The sequence below is a fragment of the Brienomyrus brachyistius genome, chromosome 1 (genome assembly GCF_023856365.1).
Source record: "Brienomyrus brachyistius isolate T26 chromosome 1, BBRACH_0.4, whole genome shotgun sequence".
Classification (NCBI taxonomy): Eukaryota; Metazoa; Chordata; class Actinopteri; order Osteoglossiformes; family Mormyridae; genus Brienomyrus; species Brienomyrus brachyistius.
In genome coordinates, this window is record NC_064533.1 from 3,254,376 (window position 1) to 3,277,982 (window position 23,607).

At 51.2% G+C, this 23,607-nt stretch overlaps 1 protein-coding gene and 1 long non-coding RNA gene across 3 annotated transcripts in view; one reads left to right on the forward strand and one right to left on the reverse strand.

The window, feature by feature from the left end:
- Positions 1 to 23,607, forward strand: part of ccnd2a (cyclin D2, a) — a 137,857-nt gene that overhangs the window by 46,857 nt on the left and 67,393 nt on the right. The window lies entirely within an intron of this gene.
- On the reverse strand, positions 21,125 to 22,407 carry LOC125739819 (uncharacterized). 2 transcript variants are annotated; one of them, XR_007397342.1, is made up of 4 exons: positions 22,145 to 22,407; positions 21,752 to 21,819; positions 21,488 to 21,691; positions 21,125 to 21,283 (listed from the first exon to the last, which is right to left on the reverse strand). It is a non-coding gene; the product is annotated as an uncharacterized LOC125739819 (long non-coding RNA). The 2 variants fall into 2 exon arrangements; XR_007397353.1 differs by lacking the exon at positions 21,125 to 21,283 and adding an exon at positions 21,311 to 21,419.

Below are 23,607 nucleotides of genomic sequence, written 5' to 3' on the forward strand. Positions count from 1 at the left end.
CGTGTGTGGCGTGGCTGCCCAGCGGTGTAGCGTGTGCAGTGGTGCGTGTGCTGTGTGTGGCGTGGCTGCCCAGCAGTGTGCGTGTGTGGCGTGGCTGACCAGCGTGTGTAGCGTGTGCCGTGGCGGCTGTGCTGTGTGGCGTGGCTGCCCAGCAGTGTGGCGTGTGTGGCATGGCTGCCCAGCAGTGTGGCGTGTGCAGTGGTGCGTGTGCTGTGTGTGGCGTGGCTGCCCAGCAGTGTGGCGTGTGTGGCGGTGGCTGCCCAGCAGTGTGGCGTGTGTGGCCTGTCTGCCCAGCGGTGTGGCGTGTGCAGTGGTGCGGTGTGGCGTGTGCTGGCGTGCCCGGCAGTGTGGCGTGTGTGGCCTGGCTGCCCAGCGGTGTGTGGCGTGTGCAGTGGTGCGTGTGCTGTGTGTGGCGTGGCTGCCCAGCAGTGTGGCTGTGTGGCGTGGCTGCCCAGCGGTGGAGGCGTGTGCAGTGGTGGCGTGTGCTGTGTGTGGCTGGCTGCCCAGCAGTGTGGGCGTGTGTGCCTGGCTGCCCAGCGGTGTTGGGCGTGTGCAGTGGTGTGTGTGTGCTGTGTGGCGTGGCTGCCCAGCAGTGTGGTGTGTGTAGCCTGGCTGCCCAGTGGTTGTGGTGTGCAGTGGTGCGTGTGCTGTGTGTGGCGTGGCTGCCCAGCAGTGTGGCGTGTGTGGCCTGGCTGCCCAGCGGTGTAGTGTGTGCAGTGGTGCGTGTGCTGTGTATGGCGTGGCTGCCTAGCAGTGTGGGCGTGTGTGGCCTGGCTGCCCAGCGGTTGTAGTGTGTGCAGTGGTGCGTGTGCTGTGTGCGCCGTGGCTGCCTAGCAGTGTGGGTGCTGTGTGGCCCTGGCTGCCCAGCGAAGTGGCGTGTGCAGTGGTGCGTGTGCTGTTGTGTGGCGTGGCTGCCTAGCGGTGTGTGCAGTGGTGTGTGTGCTGTGTGTGGCGTGGCTGCCCAGCAGTGTGGCATGTGTGGCGTGGCTGCCCAGCGGTGTGGCGTGTGTGGCGTGGCTGCCCAGCGGTGTAGCGTGTGCAGTGGTGCGTGTGCTGTGTGTGGCGTGGCTGCCCAGCAGTGTGGCGTGTGTGGTGTGGCTGCCCAGCAGTGTGGCGTGTGTGGCGTGGCTGCCCAGCGGTGTAGCGTGTGCAGTGGTGCGTGTGCTATGTATGGTGTGGCTGCCCAGCAGTGTGGCGTGGCTGCCCAGCGGTGTGGCGTGTGCAGTGGTGCATGTGTGCTGTGTGTGGCGTGGCTGCCCAGCAGTGTGGCGTGTGTGGCGTGGCTGTCCAGCGGTGTGGCGTGTGCAGTGGTGCGCGTGCTGTGTGTGGCGTGGCTGCCCAGCATTGTGGCGTGTGTGGCCTGGCTGCCCAGCGGTGTGCCGTGTGCAGTGGTGCGTGTGCTGTGTATGGCGTGGCTGCCCAGCAGTGTGGCGTGTGTGGCATGGCTGTCCAGCGGTGTGGCGTGTGCAGTGGTGCATGTGCTGTGTGTGGCATGGCTGCCCAGCAGTATGGCGTGTGTGGCGTGGCTGTCCAGCGGTGTGGCGTGTGCAGTGGTGCGTGTGCTGTGTGTGGCGTGGCTGCCCAGCAGTGTGGCGTGTGTGGCGTGGCTGTCCAGCGGTGTGGCGTGTGCAGTGGTGCGTGTGCTGTGTATGGCGTGGCTGCCCGGCAGTGTGGCGTGTGCAGTGTGGCGTGTGCAGTGGTGCGTGTGCTGTGTGTGGCGTGGCTGCCCAGCGGTGTGGCGTGTGCAGTGGTGCGTGTGCTGTGTGTGGCTTGGCTGCCCAGCGGTGTGGCGTGTGCAGTGGTGCGTGTGCTGTGTGTGGCGTGGCTGCCCAGCGGTGTGGCATGAGCAGCTTGTGTGCTGTAGCTGCCCAGCAGTGCGGCATGTACAGTGAGTGCGGCGGTGCGGTACGTGTGCCGTGTGTGGCGTGGCTGCCCAGCAGTGCGGCGCGTGTGGCGAGTGCAGTACGGCCGCCCGTGAGCCATCAGTCGGGCTCTTTGTTATCCCACAGATCCGGGGCCTGAGAGGACCCCTGCAGGTGTCAGCTTGAAAATCCTCTGGCGAGCACATCTCGTCCGGGCCGGCCCCGAGCAGAGCGCAGCCCCCTCTGTATGGAAGCATAAATCCTCTGGAATCCTTTTTCATCCCTTTTTTCATTCTGGGGGGTTGAGGAATACAGCGAAAACCCCAGGATGCAGGCGGGAAGCTGCAGTGAAGGAAGGTACTATTTTGGGTGAACAGTCCCATTGTTTGTAGTGGAGGATTCCCTTCCCTGCCTCCCGCTGCCCCCCCCTCACGCCCCCTCCTCACCAGCTCCCGCACCACCCTTTCAGAAAGTCCCTCTTGTCTCCTCATCTGTCGCGACCTCATGGCGGTCACACTCTGGGACGTGTTCAGAGGAGAGCCCTTTATGTTACGCTTCCTATTCACACGGGCTGGGCTCACTTAAAGCCACAGTGTGCCATCGGATGCCAAAACCGGGCCCGGAGTGAGAAGGCCTGGCGGGGAAATGGCTGCGTATCGGGCCACAGCCTTTTCCCGGCTCTTCAGAGACGTACAGACGGGGGAGGTACCTGCCTTTAGGTGGGCCAATGGGAGAGAGTTTCAGCTTACTGTGGTTACGGCGATTGGCTGAATCACTTGTATCTGTTCTCATAATGCGATGACATGGTGTCACCTTAGGGCCTGGATTGCAGGAGCTCATCTTCAGTGTAACATTTAATTTACTAACTTATGAATAACAGTAATGTTAATGGTCAACTACACACACAGACACACAGAGGCACACGTGCACACACACATATACACACACATATACACACACATGCATACACCCATATATGTAGGTAATGTTTTATTCATTGTTTAATATGTAACTCTGTTCTCAAACACTAATGATAAAATGAAACCACATTATCTGTATGAATGTTTAATATTTCGGCCAGTTTAGTTTTTATTGTCTAATCGTCAGTTCAGATATGTGAGTTCATTGTTTTACTTTGCTGCCATGACGCTGTTATCTGTAGCGGCTGATCTTAAATAAAAAAATATAAGTGGGAGGAAGAGGCTTCGTAGGCGCTGGGCCCGGGCCGGCATGCCCACACAGAGGGGCCCCCGCAAAGCGTGTGTGCACCAGCTATGCAGCCTTCCAGTGCACCCACGCAGCCTTCCAGTGCACCCACGCAGCCTTCTAGTGCACCCACGCAGCCTGCTGGTGCTCCCATGAGGCCTGCCGACGTGCTCACGTGGCCTATTGGGGTGCCCACATGGCCTGCTCGTGCATCCACACGGCCTCCTGGTGCACCCACGTGGCCTGCCAGCACTCCCACGCGGCCTGCCAGCGCACCCACATGGCCTGCTCGTGCATCCACATGGCCTCCTGGTGCACCCACGTGGCCTGCCAGCGCTCCCACGCGGCCTGCCCGTGCGCCCATGCAGCCTGCCGACGTGCCCACGCATTCCTGTTGCCATCGCTGCACAGCTGGAGAGTCAGCTGCAGCAACAGGGGCTTCCTGTGTGCCTCTTCACACTGCTTTCTGGGGGTTATTTAGCCCCGGTGGGCAGCAATTCACACGTCCACCATTGGGGGGCGTGCTTCTTTTACTTTGCTGCTCTTTGTTCGTACTTGGACATGTCAGGTGTGTGATTTTGGCATGACTCAGCACTGCCCTCTGTGCTACCATAAGATTGATGTACTTCACTGTACAGTTAGAGGCGACTGATCCAATTTTAAGTCTCATTCTGAACAATCTAAAAGCAGTATGCAGTGCAATGAATGCTGTGTTGTAGCTATGAATTCTGGGATTTATAACTAAGAAGGAATACTATTAGTTTCCATTAACATCTTATCTGTAATAAACCCCTAATTTTAACAAACAATTAAAGTATTGTTTATCGATATATCGATCGATTTATCGATAGAAATAGAATTGTCATCCTATGTTTCGTTTAAAAAAATATTGATAGATCATGAAAATTTGATATAGGCTACTGCCCTGCCCATGCGTTGGCAGTGTAATTTTTTTTTCTATGCTTTTCAAATACATCGTGCTGCCCCCCCTCAGACTTTGCTGTGGCCCCCTAGTGAGCCATAGCCCCCCTGGTTGAGAACAACTCATTTTCAATAAAATATTTATCTGCTAAATATGTGTGTGTTTCTGTTTCTATTAGACTGGATTTGTGCAAATTTTGTATGAAAACAACATTTTTGGCACTTTTGTATGCCATGCAATATATGAGGTCCCCTAGTGGCAGGAGGACCAAGCTGCAGGCAATGAATAAATGAGCCCGAAACGCCACAGTCCGCAGGTTTGTTGCCGGTGAAAAAAACAAACATGCAGCTTGAACCCAGGGAGGGAAAGACTTTTACTGCTATAAGAGAAAATCAAAAGCAGTCGACCATTTTTTTAAGCGTTTCAAATTTAAACTGGGTGGGAACCCAGAAATGGCTGGATGTGGTGGTATAAATAGCCAGCCCGACATTTTGAAATGAGCGATGAGTGTTGTGCAAGTGGGAACGCTCCGGGACGCGGTGTGACGCGGCTGGCGACGCGCAGCAAGCTCGCCGGAGCGCGGCCCATGCGGTCGCATGGCATCCTTGGGAAAGTCTGCAGTCTGGCGCTCGGGGATCTGGATCTCAGCTGGGGACAAATACCACACGGAAATGAGAGGAAGCCGTCCGATGCTGGGAGGCCCACGGACAGGAATGTTTCACTTCAAATGGAAAATGTTTGCAGCTGTTTTTTTTTCCTTCTCTGGCTCCACTTCTCCTTTCCCTCGCTCCCTCTCTTCTTCCCATACAGCTTCTCTCTGTCACTGCGTGTTTGTGTTTGTTTTAAGGCACGCTTTCCCACTCCTCCTCTTTCCTGCCGCGTGTTCCGCTTCCGGTTTGGGCTCATGCGGGCGTTAAAAAGGGAGAAGGAAAAAGGAAAACAACGGCATGAAAAAAAACATGGCACAGGGGCCGGGCCAGAACCATGACGGAACTGTTCAGCCCCCGCGGAACCTCCGAGGAACAGCGCCGGGCTGCTGACGTCCTGCCCGGAACCGGACCCTGCCGGCTGGACTGTGTGAGATGGGTTATGGAGTGTCCACAGGCTGCAGTCCGAGATCATTGTGACTCTGTGACACCCGACAATCCTCCAGCCCCAGTGTCCACTGGGGCCTAACCGTCCATGTGCCAGATTAAACCAGACCCCCCCGGGTAGGCCGACAAGCTCGGATCACAGACGCACTTCTCATGGCAAATTCCTCTGGGCCAGACGCACGGGCCAAACAGATTAGAAGGAAAATATACACCCTGCTTTGTAATTTCACACTTATTGGGTGGGTGGAAAGTTCTGATTTAAACTCAGTCTTTCTCAGGTTAGAGGTTCTGCTTCCAGTTTTGCATGGATATCCTGCTCTTAGGAGGCTGGAACAGCTCCGGGGAATGCTTCCAGCGGATTCACTTCCTCCCAGCATCCTTTTGGCTGGTGCGTTCCCATAATGCACCTGGCCCCGCTGCCGTCCTCTCTGCATCTGTTATAAACATGTTGAATATACAGCATGGTCAATAAGGGGCTCTGAGCTCGAGGCCATTTCAACGCTGTGCTGCGGCTTCCTGTGTCAGATCAGGGGCTGCATATGCTGAAATGAGAGGGTCCCGCTCGTTACCATCCTGGATGGGTTTGCCTTATTCTATCCGCCCCAGCTAACTGGTACCAGTACCTTTCGGTGTCTGATTTCTCGTTCTGCTCCAGACTTCCTTCATTCTCTTTCTTTCTTCGTTTTTCAATTTCTTCCTTTACACTCTCGGTTTCCTACTTATTTATGCCGAGACTATTAAATTTCAAATTAGCTTATAGCCAATTTGTGCCTGGGAGGGATGGGTTATGGCCCAGCGGGATTGGGGAGTGGGAAGGCCATGTGCTCCCAAGACACGTGGGGGGGTTGCGTTGTGAGGGGAGCCTATGAAAGAGTTCACCCAACTTAGCGCCGGCCACTTGGCGAGGTCTGATGTTGGTGCGGATGGTTCCTTGTTGGCTAAGCCATCATTTCTATTTTATAAGAAAAAGGGAATGAGACAAAAATAACCCCCCCCTAAAAAAATAAATCTTTTCTCTGCTGTTAGACCCACAGGGTGTAAGGTTCCCCACTGGCAGGGGCTCGCAGGGCGATGGAATCCGTCCGAGACAAGTTGTTGCTTCCGACGGCGGGATTAGTGAGGCTGTCGCTTGGGGCTTGACGGGGGTAAACAGTGCCTGTGTAGCCAACGCCGCGTTCCTGGTGGAGTATCTGAACGGGGGGGCCGGAGCTGGGGTGGCGTTCCTGTCAGAGTGGAGACGTGGCATCGACGTGCTTCTTAGAACACTCACAGCACGAGGGTTAGTGCCCCCAGACACAGTGTCCTCTGCTCTCCCTATTGGAGGAGCAGTTTGCCTCTTTGCAGGTGCCCTATGCTGGAGTCTCGGCTTAGACCATGCCCACTTTGTCTCGGCCACACCCATCACAACTAGGCCACGCCCCTCACATTCATGGCCACGCCCCAATTCACAATGTCATTCCCAGGCCACCGGAGGCCGCAGGCCCTCTTGCACGACCACCTCTGTCTAGGTGACCCCTTCCAGATTCCTCATCTGTGACTTCAGCCAGGATCGTGTTTGCACCTTAACTGCACCTCACACATTAATTTGAATCCCACATGAAGGGTCATTCTTCTCACAAAGACCCATTTATTTTTGGCCACTTAATGACAAAAGATGCCTTGTATTATAATTTTGCATGCCATTAAAAAAAAAATATATATATATATTCACTGCATCTTGTTTCAAGCGTATGTTTGGCTTCAGAATGTGTCAGCAGTGGGTCTTGTTATGTTGGTGAAGGTGAATGAGGGATTCATTTCATCTAATGTTTTATAGGTTGACAACAGTTCAGGTTCAAAATGCAGAGGCATTAAAATATATCTTGTAAAAAGTCAGTCAGTGGTTATGGGATGCCTCCCCAGCTTCTGCCTGAAAGGGCTGTAAAAAAATCGGAGAAGACATTAAAATGAAAGGGTCTCTACTTCTTATTCGTTGCCGTTTTGCAGGCAGGGTGGGACTTTTTCTCTCCATTGAAAGCCAAGATCCAAGTAAATAAACACTTGAAGACCGTCCTAGATTTTCAGCTGGATTCCCGTATTATGACATCAGAGGAGACATCGCTGCTCCTTGACAAATTATCCATCTCTGTTTATAATTTACAGCGAATTCCCTGTATGTGAAATACATTCGCTTTGTGTGTCAGTCACTTGGAGAGAAATGTATCTGAAGAGGAATCGAGCTCTGAATTGCCCTCTTTCCTGTCCCCATATATTCTTGGAGAAAATATTACGCAAAGTCTTTTTGTAGGATCTCCACTCTAAAACAAATACAGGTAAATGTTAAACGTAGCAACTGAATCTTTCCTTTGGAAGGAGCGCATGATAGAAGGAGAAGTGAATGATGCTTCTGTCCTCGTAAAGCTACTGCAAGGATTGTGGCCTTTACCTTAGACTCTCCTCCATTTATGACGTTGACACTTTTTGGGAGATATTAAAGTTACTTCTAGGGTAGAACAGCACTGTCTGTCTTAGACTTCCAACCTGCAGGCCGGCATATTGGAAAGTTCATGCCCTTAACCAATACCCAACCAACAGCTTGTTTTGCGCTGTCAATGTGCTCGCACCCCCCAAGCTTGATTGTATGTTAACACCCCCCCCCCCCGCCCCTCCACCGAGTGGGCGTGAGCTGCTGGCAGCGGCGCTGGGCTATTGTCTGCCCCCTAGCTTCCTCCTTCTCTTCCCCTTTCTTTCTCATTATTTACTCATTAAGAGGGATTTTGTCCTGACTCCAACTCGTCATGATACCCATTTAGCATGCTCATCAAAAAAAAAAGAAAGTTATGAATATTTAAGATGCGCCCGTGGGCCAGGAATACAGAAAGGGGGGAGAGAGAGAGAGAGAGAGAGAGAGAGATAGAGAGAGAGAGAGAGAGAGAGAGGGGTAACGGGGAGAGTGGGAGACACAGAGTAAATAGGATTAGCTCGCTATGCCCCAAGGGGAAGGAGCGGCTGCTGAGGACTAACGGAGCGGCAGTGGGGGAGGCCAGGCGGAGAGAAAAGCCTCATTTTGATATGCTGAATGGGAGGGAGGCCGATGTGGCTTCCAGTGCCCTGGGGAATGGATTGGACATGCCCCCAGGGTACAGAGAACCCACACAAGGCTGGGATACGGCTGGGGCCCGGGCGCCAGAGGCTCGCTGAGGCACAGCTTGGAGGGAAGGCGGGGTCCCCGACGGCCCCCGGCTGCTGTCCCCCCACCGCGGGGGGCTCCGCCCGCCGGCCTCTCAAACCCCCGAGACCCCGTGCACTCGGACCTCGTTCCAAAAAACAGAAAGAAAGGAGAAATTAAAAACCAAAAAAAAAATTGTGGCAATGCCCCGATTCCATCTGTTGGCACGTCAGGCACCGGGGGACGGAGGCAGTGAGCCAGGGCTGGACCCGGCGGCGTGGCCCAGTGATGCCGGGCCGTGTGTGCCGGCCGGCTCTCCGCACCGTCACAGTGTCTGTTCATGGGGCAAAACTGTGCTCCGGTTCCCTGTCTGTTCGGTGTTGCACTGCTATTAACTCAGGTGAGAGTCTCGAATCTCTATTTTAGAGTCGTGATCCATTTGCCTACTTGGTTGATCATTAAAGGAATTGTTAAGGTTCTGTTGGGTTAATGTGTTTAATTAGTGTTTTTGGCTTTACGTGAGACATAAATGCAGCCGTCACCTTCTGCTGTCACTCACTTGTCAGCACAAACCTTCTGAAATACTCTGGATCAGGGGTCACCAACCTTTTTGAATCTGACAGATACTTCACCGGTACTGAGCCATACGAAGGGCTACCAGTTTGAAACGCGCTCCTAAACTTCATGTATAATAAACATGTTTTAAATGCTTTTTTAAAATATATATTGTTATTTTCAAATCTATATAAATGCAAACGTGATTAAAGAAGAATAGCAAGAGGATAAAATTACATTTTAGACGCTGCTCACTGGTGAGTTGTGCTATTTTTAGAACAGGTCCGCGGGCGACTCATGTGGTCCTTGGGGGCACCATGTTGGTGACCCCTGCTCTACAGGCACCAAATCAGCACAGGTTGGTCAACGTAAGCATGAAGAAGTTGGTTGGTCACGAGTGAGAAACATTTCTGTTGGTTCTGCAGTGAACACTAGGTGGTTATGACTGTATTCAGTACAGTGAGAACATGGACAATAAAACACTCATATTAGTTACAAAAGTGGGATTGTCTTCTCCAGAATGAGAAGCCTGAGGATTTCATCCAAACAGAAACAATCTGTTAATGTGGCTTCATGTTGCATGACGTTTCGTCGAACTTTGGTATTTAATTTCTGAAAATACAGTCTTGGAACTCGGAGGTTATCGCACTCATTGTTTAATAGACTCAAGCCCTTTATGGGTTACAATTGGTCCATGATGTTTGACTTTGAAACCTTTAATGGGTCGACTGTTTGGCAGGAAGAAACAAGCTCTTGAAGGTGCCCCATAGTTGATGTTGTGGTCTTATTTAGAAGGTCCCCTAACTGAGGGGGGGCCCACCACGGTTGGCGTAGGCAAAGTGCAGCGATCCTGAAGGAGATGGCCTGAAGGAGAATTTGTTGCTCCTGCCGAGAATTCCAGGAGCCAAGCCCATTTTTCACATGCTCTATTCTAGCTCCACACCCACCATGACATCGCCCACCGTGTCACCTTCCCAGAATGCACTTTTCTTCTGAACACTAGCTGCATGGATCCTTTTTGTGGGACTCGCTCTCCTTAGCCAGCTGAAGTAAGTCATCCTTGTGTCCGCGGGATATTCTCACAGACAGTGCTGCTGGATCCGGTGCAGTATTGCGGACCCAGCAGGAAAACAAGCTAATAAACACTAACATTTATGAGGATTCAGGGAACGCATCGGCGAATCTGGCGAACGTACGTTTCTTAACAGGGTCGTGAAAAGCCAGAATGAGTCGGCCTGCCCTTTTGTTGCTGTCAAATGCAAAAAGAACTCAACTCTCTCTCTCTGTCTCTCTCTCTCTCTCTCTCTCTCTCTCTCTCTCTCTATATATATATATATATATATATATATATATATATATATATATATATATATATATATATATATATATATATATATATATGGAGTGGCATTATGGGAAGATGTCAAGAAAAACCCCACGTTCCTTGATAGATGCATCATTGTGGATTCTGGACAAAACAAGGTCGTTCTGGAATAGACTGGCTGAAGATGTTCTTCATTTGGAAAATAATATAGAAAGAGTAAAAAACCACTAAATCATCGTCATTTTTTTTTTCATCCACATCTCTCAGCCAGTTTTGACAGCAAGGAAATAAGTGGCATTAAGTTGCTTTTCAGAACCACTGGTTGGAGGGCCTGCCCCAGACAGTACAAAAAGATCTTCACTGTCCATCTGTTGCACAGACGTCTTTGTGATAATCATCACTGTCCACAGCTTGTTGTTTTCAAAGACCGTTTACGGCACCCCGGCGGCTGGAGCCGCACGAAGCCGCGGCACCAGTTTGGCATGAGTCACAGAAAGGTGGTCCACCAGACGTCTGTGAGCGATGGGCCCGGTCTAGTGAGCAACGGTTCATTATGTGGGGGGGGGGGGGGGCACAGACGAGGGAGCGCCTGCATGACGCGCAGACCCCACTCCTATGGGCTGGGAGCTTTCTTGCTTGTTTTTCTCCTGCCCTCATGTCCTTTGTGCCGGTCAGCATTTACTGAGGATGGGTGCACAGTGCCAAGGCGGGACCTCCAATCGTTTCTGCATGATAGCGTGACAGGGTTAGTGGCGTGCGCAGACTGCAGGCCAGTTGGCCGTGAGGCAGACTCCACACGAGTCGGTCTGGGTCGCCTGCCATGACTCCACTGTGCTCTGCGTGCCTCCTGAGATCCCACCGACGCCACCAAAGTCCCACTTGGCCCGAAGGACGGCATTCGGTGCCCCCCGTGGTCTTTCGCCGGGCCGGGCGGCCGGATAGACGCTGGCCGTCAGCTTGATCGCAGGACTGCTGAGGTGAAGGAGACCAGTGGACTCTCCTACCTACAGTGGGCACTTCAGCTCGGCTGGGATCTGGCCGACTCTGGCTCTGGGGCCTGAAACCTCCTGGAGAAAATAGAGAAAGAGAGAGAGAGGGGGGAGTGGGAGGAGGAGAAGTAGGGAACCATCCTCAAAGGCACCACACACGTCGCCACACTTCGCCAGTACAAGGAACCGCAGTTTGTCATCCTTAGGGGGCGTCTGTTTTCCGCGCGATGGTGCGGTCACCGCTCTCCGCCATGGCGCGCTCCATTCGCCTCGCTCGCCCGTAGCGTCGAGCCCCTAGCCGGACTGGGAAAAAGTAACAAACTTGATTAGAGGTTGTGCCCGGAAACGGGTGGGGAAGCGGCCGTCCCAGCGGCCACCTGTATGAAACCGTAAATGGGGCAATGGGGGGGCAATGGGGTCAGGGTGGGAAAAGAGAAGAACAAAGAGAGAAAGAGAAAAAAACACAAAGAGGTGTTGTGGGCTGGATAAGCAAAGGCACTGCATTCCTGCCCCGTCCCCCAGGGCATTATGGGTTATAGGAAGGTCTGCTTTAGTTCCTCTTAATCAACAGGCTCATTTGAAACGTCGCACCCACCCCGGGCCCAGCGTTCAGGCAGTACCTGTAATCAGAGGCAGCCGCTGCCATCTGAGGCTGGGGGTGACCGAGGGGGGTTCTGGACGGCCCCTACTGGACTGCAGCCAGACCTTCAGTCAGTGCAGTTTTCCTCTTTGGCTAGAGCTTGGAATACATTAAGCCATCGTGTTTCTCAGAGCGTGGTACATCGGCTCTCATGTACATGTGTTTTAGATCAGATTCATATATTTACATAAAGAGCAGGAGACGGCACTGCGGGGGGGGTTATTGTTGGTGCCCCCCCCCCTCCTCCCATGGCCCTGCCCCCCCTCCCGAACCCCTGCCTCATATATTTGCAGGCTTACATTGAGCTTACCCAACTTTTAACTCATCTGTCTGGGTAAATCAGCATTCCTGAGCATCTGTGACAATGAGCCTAGCAAGTGCTGATGTTACCTGTATACCCTCAGAGATACTCTTGGGTGGGCTTTGGTTTGACTTGTTAGCGTGACGTTAGCATGATGTTAGCGTGACGTTAGCATGATGTTAGCGTGACGGCCTGTGTCACGTCATAGCTAAGATGCCTGTAGGCAGAATGGAATGACAGAGGTGACAGGAGGGTCATTGTGGTCATTTGTGATGGAAACGTCATTCCTCAGATGTCAGAAAGGGTTGAAAAATCTGGGTTATTTTTTTCAGAAATACTTTTTTTGGTCCTTGATGTTGATACAGTGACTTATATTAAGGTCGTTTATGGGACATATGGATGACAGTTTTGGGGAATTTTTTTCCAGTTCCACTCTTTCATCCCTTGTGTCACGCTTGCATCAAATCCTGCAGTGACTTTGATGTCTGGAGGTGACCTTTCTTGGATGACTGGATAAACACACAGGAGGTGCTCTTCTAATTCTTCACACTTTCTTCCATCAGTAGGACTGTTTTATGTCAGATAGGGCCATCTTCTCTTTTCACCGGTCACTTCTGACAGTGGGCAGAATGGCTTGAATCAAGATGTGTCCTCTTCAGCAACGTTTGCACCTTAAAAAGCACTTAACCTCCCCCCCATATCCATCCATCCATGCATCCATCCATCCATTATCTATACCCGCTTGTCCTGTGCAGAGTCGTGGGGGTCTGGAGGTTATTGTTGGAAGCACAAAGCAGAGAATAATAATAATAATAATAATAATATTAATACATTTTATTCATAATACCCTTTACATCACAAGATCTCAAAGGGCTACAAGTTAAAATAAAAGAGACAAAATAAATAGTTTAAAAGTAAAGTATTTTAAAACCTCTAAGTGGAGGAACCAAAGGTTTTGTTAAAAAGAAATGTCTTTAGATGCTTTTTAAAGCAGTCAGTGGGTTGTGGTGCCCTCAGGATTCAGGGAGGGCATCCCACAGGCGTGGAGCAGCAGCACAGAAAGCCCTATCTCCCATAGTCTTCAGATTGGTTCTTGGTTTGTGGAGGAGGTTTGCGTGCGTAGAACGTGTTGCGCGTTGTGGGTTGATAAGTTCTTTGAGGTAGGGGGGGGAGGCATGTCCATGGACGCATTGGTGTGTAAGAAGCAAAACCTTATAGTCAATCCTGGCGGAGACGGGAAGCCAATGAAGTGAGTGGAGAATGGGAGTGATGTGCTCATGTTCTCGCACTCTCATCAGGATCCTCGCTGCAGAGTTTTGAATGTATTGGAGCCTCTGCAGGCTCTTGCTAGGTATCCCAAAGAGAAGTGCATTACAGTAGTCCAGTCTAGAGGAGATAAAGGCATGGACCAGCTTTTCAGCATCAGATATGGAGAGAATGGGGCGGAGTTTGGAAATGTTCCGGAGATGGTAGAAGGAGGTCTTACAGGGATGGTTGATATGGGATTCAAAGGTGAGTTGGGGATCCATTTTTACACCAAGATTTGTGACTGTTGATGAGAGAGAGATATTGGAGCCAGAGAAGATGATACTGGTTATGGGTGATGATTTTATCTGGTGAGGGGTGCCAACCAGAATGGCCTCGGTTTTGGAGCTGTTAAGTTGAAGGAAATTGTGTTCCATCCAAACCTTTATCTCCTCCAGACAGACGGTGAGTTGAGACGGGGATGATGGGGATGATGAGAGTGGCGTTGCAGCTGTGGCATTTACATAAACCTGTGTATCGTCGGCGTAACAGTGGAAGGAAAGTCCATGGCGGCTGATGGCCTGACCGAGCGGAGAAAGGTAGAGATTGAAGAGCATGGGGCCAAGAACTGACCCCTGGGGAACGCCACAGGAGACTGTGTGTGGCTTTGAGGTGGAGTCACCCATAGCAAGGTACTCCATCCGGTTTGTGAGGTATGATTGGAACCAGCTGAGGGCAACGTCAGTGAGTCCAAAGGTGGAATGTAGCCGATTTAATAAGATGTCATGGTCAACCGTATCAAATGCAGCAGATATGTCCAGGAGAATAAGCAAGGAGGAAGAGCCAGCATCGGATGACATCAGGAGATCATTTGTGACTCTTACGAGTGCAGTTTCTGTACTGTGATTTGACCGGAAACCAGATTGGAATTTTTCATAGAGGTTGTTGAGTTTCAGGTGGTTATGCAGCTGGATGGCAACTACTTTCTCAATCACTTTGGATATGAATGGGAGATTGGAGATGGGCCTATAATTGGAAAGGACTTCTGGGTCCAGGTTGTGTTTTTTGAGAAGTGGTCTTATAATGGCTTTCTTTAAGACAGAGGGGATGTGACCAGTTTGAAGAGAGTGATTTATAACAGAGGTGATAAGGGGACTTAAGATAGAGAGCAAACCTGGACGGGCCACCAACCCACCATAGACCTCCATATATTATTAATTAATTATCACAAGCAGAGGGGTAGCTTGAAATTATGGGCCCTGTTGCAAAATGTCACATTGCCCCCCCCCAAATTTAATAATTGTACATATGGAAAGGCTCCTGTAAAATGCCGGATGCACGGCTGTTATCTGTGACTGGCGCCGTCTGGCACACGCCTCTGTCAGCACCTCTGCAAGGCCGGGCCTCCTCTCTGTCCGCGCTCGTCGATCCTGTTTCCGAGTGACACCCCCCGTGATGGTCTGAGAATAGTCTGCGCGACACCGCCCCCCCCCCAGCTTCATCAGGGTGCAGCGGCACCATTAAACGGGCAGGGAAAAAGTCACGTGCTACCCTACCGCATAACCCCAGTCTGCTCAGACGGCCCAGAGGAAGGGCAAGGCACAGCTACTCCCGGAAAAGTCACAGCGGTCTGCCAAGTGCGCTGATTACGGGTCCGGCCCACTCCTGCTTCAGAACCAAAGCATTGGTGTTTCCAGATCCATTAGCTGAGATAGCGATCTGTTGCACTTGTATCATTTATTTGTCTCCATGTCTGGTCATTTGAAAATCAGTTTGAAGTTAGCCCATTCTATTTTTTACTCTCGGGGTGTTGACGCACGCAGCCTGTTCCTCTGGAACTCCCTGGGCCTGGCCATCGCCGGACGCGGAGAGAAACTGCACCTCGGCCTTTGGCCCCCAGGCCACCCCCCCACATGGCCAGAATGTCGGACCCCCCGCATCCCAGGCTTCCTGAGAAGGGGTCTCTGTCAGAGGCGGGCTAATGACTCACGGGGCTTATCTCCACCCTCGGATCAATAATCATTGACAAAATGAACCATCGCTGTGGATCGCCAGGCAAATCACTGGGCAGCTACGAGGGCCTCGCACACTGGAGGGCAGATCTGCTCAACATATTGTAAGACAGGGAGTCCCTCTATCTTCTTTTATTGTTGATTTATTTTTTAGAAATAACATTACGTAACGCGTCTCAAAGAAGTCCTCGCGCTCTTTCTCCTGTGACATAGAGGGGTTTCTTTTGCTCGCTTCTCCAGGCCCTTGGTCCTGCCATCTGTTGCCAGTTACCCTCCGCTTCTTCGCACACCGGCAGGCCCACCGGGCCCGTGGGAGCCTGGTCTCCGCCTAGCGTTCCCGGTCCGCTTGGGGCAGCTGGGAATTTGGGGAATCTCCCTCGTCGTGCTCTCGGAACAGCTCGAGGTCTGGTTTCCGGGGGTTTCTTTTTCAGGGGTGGACAGAGATAGGATGTGAAGGAAGAAATTGAATTTTGCAGGGGGGAAAATGGAAACAGGAAGGATGCAGATGTAAGCGTATCTCCAGTTTTTGGAGACTCCCTCCCACCTAAGCAAAACTTTAGGGGGCCAACAATGATTTATTTTTAGTTGTTACTGCAGCATTTTATCATTTTATGCTGCAGGTGAGGCCCCAACAATGACTTTAGCCCAGGGGTCTCCACCCCCATAAAATCGACCTTTCATGCCCCCTTACATTTAATTACTAGTAGCCCCACAAGTAGAGCGCGTTCACTGAGCCGGTGTGGGTGTTTGGGAGTTAGCTTGAGGTGGCGCATCATACACTGGCGCTAACTCCCCCCCCCAGACCCCACCCCCCGAGAGTCATACCCATCAGCTTTGCCAGGAAATCTCACCATCGGATTTTAATTGTTTTGGTTGGTGCTGTTTCTGACATGGGGTCCTTCCTTGTTACTTTAGCCTGGTCCCCCCAGGATAGCAGCTCTGGAAGGACGAGACATGCAAACGCGGCAAAAGCCCCCGACAGGCGACCGTCGCAGGATGGGCTGCTAGGCTTGGATTCTGCCCTGGGACATAATGGAGCGCATTATGGCGCTGCTGTGGGCCCGAGGTCACAAGCTGTCTGCTAAGGCCGCTCTGTCTGCCTCTCCCCGGGCGCCCAGTAGCAGAGTCTCACCCAAAGGCCAGCTACTTGTGCCAGGGGTGAACTGGCAGCCCGCTCTGTGACGTGGGCGGGGCCTGGCATCCGACATACCTCCCGGCTCAATCGGGCTTCTTCAAAGGGCAGAATCCCCGCCTAGGAGCAGCTTATGGTGTCTCCGACGTGCCATACTAAGGCTTTGTCTTATCAGCCGGGTCTGACTGGTGTGCAATCTGGACAACCTCATGGTTAACCTCTGTTTGGGCTTCTGTGAAAAAAAGCCGCGTCAGATGCCATCTTTGTTGTTTCCCACCCAGAGAAGTCGAGTCTGTCTATTGGGACAAACATATTTCTGGGCAGGGTTTGCCTCCTTTCGCGAGTGGGAGTGTGTTCGTGTCTCTCTCAGTTCCTGATGGCACACAGATTAGCATTGTGTGTTGGTGAGATGAATGTGTCTAACTGTAACCCTAACGACTTAATTACGTCCTCTCCTTTAGCTGGAATTCAAATAGAACACACCCAGAATTCCCGTGACCCAAACAACAGAATCTGCACTAGGAGCAGTTTTCAGTCTAGGTCTTTATTCGGTATCATTGCTTTTCCAGCCATCGAGGCAGAACAAGCTATTTTCGTCTGAGAGGCCTCTATTCCTGTGGTTCTCATCTCTCTGAGCATGTTCCTCTCCAGGTTATCATCTCTCTGAGCATGTTCCTCTCCAGGTTCTCATCTCTCTGAGCATGTTCCTCTCCAGGTTCTCATCTCTCTGACCATGTTCCTCTCCAGGTTCTCATCTCTCTGAGCATGTACCTCTCCAGGTTCTTCTCTCTCTGACCATGTTCCTCTCCAGGTTCTTCTCTCTCTGACCATGTTCCTCTCCAGGTTCTCATCTCTCTGAGCATGTTCCTCTCCAGGTTCTCATCTCTCTGAGCATGTTCCTCTCCAGGTTCTCATCTCTCTGAGCATGTACCTTTCCATGTTCTCATCTCACTAAGCATGTTCCTCTCCAGGTTTTCATCTCTCTGACCATGTACCTCTCTAAGTTCTCATCTCTCTGAGCATGTACCTCTCTAAGTTCTCATCTCTCTGAGCATGTACCTCTCCAGGTTCTCATCTCTCTGACCATGTACCTCTCCAGGTTCTCATTTCTCCTGGTTCTCAGCTCATCTTCCCAGGTTCTCAGTACTCTCAGTTCTCATCTCTCAGCTCCTCTTTTACGGTTCTCATTCTCCTGGTTCTCCTCCACGCAACACTCAGCACATTCCCAGCCTTAAACTATGGATTCTCAATGGGAGACGGGGTCTGGCGATGGCCCCCATCTGCCTCCTTCACAGACCCCGGCGGGGAACACACAGCGCCCACCTGGCAGGGTGAGGTGGGGTCTCCTCCGGAAGCCAGAGTACCTATTGGACCCCTTGGAGGGCGGAGCCAGCTGTAAATGTCAAAAATGAAAGCAGGGGCCTTGAAACAGAAAGAAATCTGAGCAAATGGCCCCCAGGCAGCTGCCTTTGATGTGAAGCTGTTTCCCTGCCACAGTCAAACTAGCAGAGCAAAGGGGGCGATTACATGCATTAAAAATGGCGGCACTTCATCATGACCTGATTTCACAGCAGCTAAAATGTTCCACCTTCATTTGCTCATGCATTTCCATGGAAGAGGCGGGACAGCCAATAAGAAAAGCCCCATGCAGCTTACATCATATCCTCCCCAGGGGCGGGACATAATCCCCAGCGATCCATTGGATGGTGTGACATGGGCGGCATAGCTTTGGCTGCACGGGATGACGAGGGGGCAGGAGAGTAGCAGACACGCCGTGCGGCAGCAGGAACAGATTCCAGATGACCGTAACACTATCGTGCAGGTCAGGGCTTCTCAAACTTTTTGATGAAATGTCCACATGAGATTTTTGTCCAAAGTTAGAGGTCCAGAGCAATTTTCCATTTTGTTTTTTTTTTTTAAAAAAGAACACTATAGGCATCAATATAGGAAAAATGGGAACTTTTAAAGTTTTGATCATTTCCACTCTTTGTCGTTGGGGAGCGGGGTTGCCAGGTTTAAGCCTTTTTATGTTAAACTATATTGATTCGTAAGGTGCATTATCAGCTCGGTCCAGATTAATTTATGGTTCAGTCTCCATTTGGAACGTGGTTCAGACTTTGAGAACACCTGCTGTAGGGGATTATTATGGAAGTTGCCGGTGATACTTCTCCTCAAACAGAAGCAGGTATCTTACAGTTACACTCTGTTTCAGTATGAATGTAGCTGGTCACTGTCAATATTGGCTTATTTCAGCTAAACAAGCTGTTAGCCAGGGGCAGTTCAGGGATCTGTTTTGTTGTGGGGAGGGGCCAACCTTCTCATTAGCGAATAACATGTTTTGAACTGGTGAATGATAGGGGAGGGGGCACTCTGGGAGCCAATCAGCTTTCAGCTAGGGTGAGTACCCCTGTGGCTCTTTTTATGCCTCTGCTTTTGGGACAAAAGGGACACTACGAATTGCAATACTATAGGTTAGTTCCCTCTGAGCAGGGTGTTTTTGGTCTAATGAGGTAATGCATCTGCTAAACAAGAGTTATCAATAGGCAGGATGTGACATCAGCAAGAGAGACAGGCAGGATGTGACATCATCAAGAACAACAGGCAGGATGTGACATCAGCAAGAGCAACAGGCAGGATGTGACATCATCAAGAACAACAGGCAGGATGTGACATCAGCAAGAGCAACAGGCAGTCTCACATCCTGCCCGCCATCTTCTCATGACCCTCCTGTCTCCTCCCTAGTATGACCCTAACAAGCCACTCCTGTTACTCATTTGTCTTACCTCTCGTTCCCAACCCTCGTGTTAATTACTCCCAGTTAACTCTCGTTAGCTCCATCATTAGTCTGATATATACTTGCTTCCCAATCCTGTGTTTCCCAGCCCAGTCATTGACGTTGAACTTCCCTGTTACCTGTGCCTTTCCTCCCATTTCTGATCCCCTGCGATTCTCTTTGTTTGCCATCCTTGTTCAATTAGTTCAATAAAGACCCTTTCTGTTTCGTTAACATGGCTGTCCTTAGGTCCATCATCCGTCAAGTCGTGACAGACAGGAAGTGACATCAGCAAGGCTGTTAAGAAAAGGCCTGTGTGGCATCTACCTAATCATTAGCACACCTCAGAAAGTATATTGCTGAATTCAGTCCTTAAAGAACCACTGGAGTGACCTAAAAAACCTGAACAGATCTCAAGAATCAAATATTTATAGTCGTTTACAAAATACTGGAGGGCCCATAGTTTAATATATATATTTTTTTCATTATTAGCAACTGATTAAGGACAATTTTATTACAAATTATGAGGATGTGGGTTTGGAATAAGACACTCAGCAATTGAGTCATGTTCTTTACATTAATTAACAGACAAAAGCTCTCAAACCGTATAAGTTCTAAAATTAAGGAGGGGGGGCAACAATGGTCTTCAGCTGTTTGTAACAATTAGTACAGTAGTTTTTAATGCGTGTTCGGGTTACTGCAAGTACTCTGGCCATAGAACTTAAGCAGAAATGCTAAATGTGTCCTTAGCTGCTCTGGTTAATCCTCTGCAGTGTCTCTGCAGTGACATTCTGGTTGTAAATATTCTCCACTAGAGATACTACAGAAGGACCAAACAAATGCTACAATGACTAGATCCTTGCATGAGACGCAAGGCCTTCTAGGCATCAGCCTGGGGCTTCTATCTGTCTGCTGTCCCCCGGACATGGGGGGTGACGTTCATCTGAGCCGGATCTACTTGGGGATTCTTTACAGTGACCGTTTTTTGCACTCCGTGTTGGAAGATGGTCGCATGTGATTTCCCAGAGAGCCAGTGGTGGACGTCTTGGCCTGAGATTCATTCTGTCGGCCCCAAGAGCAGATGCTGTTTGAACGTGGCCACGCTTAAATGGTGGCAAGCATCTTCAGATCCGGGTAGGAACAGCTATTAATGGGCGCATGTGATGAGCAGAGCGATACAGCTGGAACCTGCCGCTACAGGAAGCGAAGATGAAAGCCCTCCGGCGTCTTTTACTGTAGTGTTAATGTGGTTTGCGAGACCAGCACAGAAGCTGGTGCATCAGTACGCCGTTGCACGTGGGCCGCGATTTGTTTGCTGAATTTTAAAGGCCTTTTGAAGATATCAGACCCTGTAATCAGACGCTCTGCACCGCAGCCTGTATACTCGGCATCCCGAGACTCACCATGTCAAAGCGTAAGGGCAGAATAATCCGAGCCAGACTGGGCTGAAGGAGAAGAAAAAGAGACCAGCAGGGGAAGACCGTTTTCGTTTTTGGGATTTCCCAGTCGTGCCGAAAAGTTCGGGGATTCTAGACCCTGTTTTGCGGGGCTTCAACTACACTAATTTTTGTTTCAGCATCCCCAAAAAAATTTATGTTACACTTATACAACCAATGGGGAGCCACTGTGACCACCATCACCGCGTAGCGCCCACCTAAACGATGCCATGGCAGCCATCCTGTGCCAGGTACGCTCACCATGCAGTAGTGAAGGTGGTGAAGGGGCAGGATAGAATTTACCAATTAGATAAAGAGGACGATTAGGAGGCCAGATTTGATAGGACCACAGTGCCGGGACATCGAGGTACCACTCCTACTCTTTTTGAAGATGCCCTGGGATGTTTTATGACCTCAGGGATCCTAAAGATGGCACCATTTTACAGCTCTGTGTCCTCGTCACTGCACTGAGGCATTGTGGTTCACACAGACCACAAGATGGGCTAACCTGCTGGCCAGTGCCCCCATCACTGCACTGAGGCATTGTGGTTCACACAGACCACAGGATGGGCTAACCTGCTGGCCAGTGCCCCCATCACTGCACTGAGGCATTGTGGTTCACACAGACCACAGGATGGGCTAACCTGCTGGCCAGTGCCCCCATTACTGCACTGAGGCATTGTGGTTCACACAGACCACATGATGGGCTAATCTGCTGGCCAGTGCCCCCATCACTGCACTGAGGCATTGTGGTTCACACAGACCACAGGATGGGCTAACCTGCTGGCCAGTGCCCCCATCACTGCACTGAGGCATTGTGGTTCACACAGACCACAGGATAGGCTAACCTGCTGGCCAGTGCCCCCATCACTGCACTGAGGCATTGTGGTTCACACAGACCACAGGATGGGCTAACCTGCTGGCCAGTGCCCCCATCACTGCACTGAGGCATTGTGGTTCACACAGACCACAGGATGGGCTAACCTGCTGGCCAGTGCCCCCATCACTGCACTGAGGCATTGTGGTTCACACAGACCACATGATGGGCTAATCTGCTGGCCAGTGCCCCCATCACTGCACTGGGGTCCACACAGACCACAGGATGGGCTAACCTGCTGGCCAGTGCCCCCATCACTGCACTGAGGCATTGTGGTTCACACAGACCACAGGATGGGCTAACCTGCTGGCCAAGTCACCCCATCACTGCACTGAGGCATTCTGGTTCACACAGACCACAGGATGGGCTAACCTGCTGGCCAGTGCCCCCATCACTGCACTGGGGTCCACACAGACCACAGGATGGGCTAACCTGCTGGCCAGTGCCCCCATTACTGCACTGAGGCATTGGGGTCCACACAGACCACAGGATGGGCTAACCTGCTGACTAGTGCCCCCATCACTGCACTGGGGTCCAGACAGACCACAGGATGGGCTAACCTGCTGGCCAGTGCCCCCATCACTGCACTGAGGCATTGCGATTCACACAGACCACAGGATGGGCTAACCTGCTGGCCAGTGCCCCCATCACTGCACTGAGGCATTGTGGTTCACACAGACCACAGGATGGGCTAACCTGCTGGCCAGTGCCCCCATCACTGCACTGAGGCATTGTGGTTCACACAGACCACAGGATGGGCTAACCTGCTGGCCAGTGCCCCCATCACTGCACTGAGGCATTGTGGTTCACACAGACCACAGGATGGGCTAACCTGCTGGCCAAGTCACCCCATCACTGCACTGAGGCATTCTGGTTCACACAGACCACATGATGGGCTAACCTGCTGGCCAGTGCTCCTATCACTGCACTGGGGAATTGGGGTCCACACAGACCACAGGATGGCCTCCTCAGCAGCAGCCCAGATTTCCTAGATGAATTACCGAATTTGAACTACAGGTATACAGTTTCTGACAAAAATAATTTTTCTAAATGCATTTACCGATTTGTATCATGTTTTTGTAAATATTTTGTACCCCCCACTCAGAAAATTTTAATGTGATTACCACTGGGAGAGGAGCGTCCTGTATTGCTTCAGATTAAAGGTGGCTTCCCTATTGGGGGAGCCTAGAATCAGCCCACTGGGGGTGTTCATCCACCCAGGAGGTCTGTAACGCATCGATACGTCACTGATGTAATAAGCTGTGAAAGATTTTTCTGCACAGCGCCTGTCAAGAAGCAGACACCGGAATGCTCTAGAAAACCCTCACAGTTGTTTCAAAAGCTCGCTTGCAGTCATACTGGTCTTCACACAGAAACAGGCCCAGCTTCGCCTCTCCCTACCAGTCCAGTTGTGATGTTGCTGGCAGACAGTACCGATTTCAGGAAGACAAATGCGACTATGCACTGGCTGAGTGCCGGCAGGAAGCGTAAACAGAAATAAGCGCAAGCAAAGTCTGTAAGGTTCAAGCAGCCTGTTTCGCATTAAGGCTGAAATAATCCATAAAAATAAATTCTCCCAGAGTTACTAGCAGTTGCCAGCATGCCAAGTACAATCTGCAGTTCCTGTCCGCGAAGCTAGGGGGCCGCCAAACGATGGCGACCAGGCCCATAATTAATTAGTCTCTGCTCTCCTGGGTAAGTGGTTTGCTGGGACATTCTTGGAGAGACTCTCCTGCCTTTCTCACGGAACTTTTTTTCTACAGTCAGGGAAAAAGAATCGCATTGTCTTTTTTTGTTTCATAAATTAACGAGGTGAATATCAAGAGCATTCATTCTGGCATTTCCAAGGAGGTGCTGACAGTTGAACACTTTTCCGGGAGGAGGCAGGGAAAAAGCTGAATCCCCCCCCCACACACACACTCACACGCAAAGCCTATGCGCACGTGTGCCCCTCCCTCAGTCATCACTGTAAACGCTCCATGTTACTCACACGCACTGGGGTCACGCCATAAAAAGGGGCGGGGCCACGTGTAACGTGCTGGTGGTCGCCACACGGTCAGCACCGAGTGGGGATCCCGTCTGTCGGTCTTC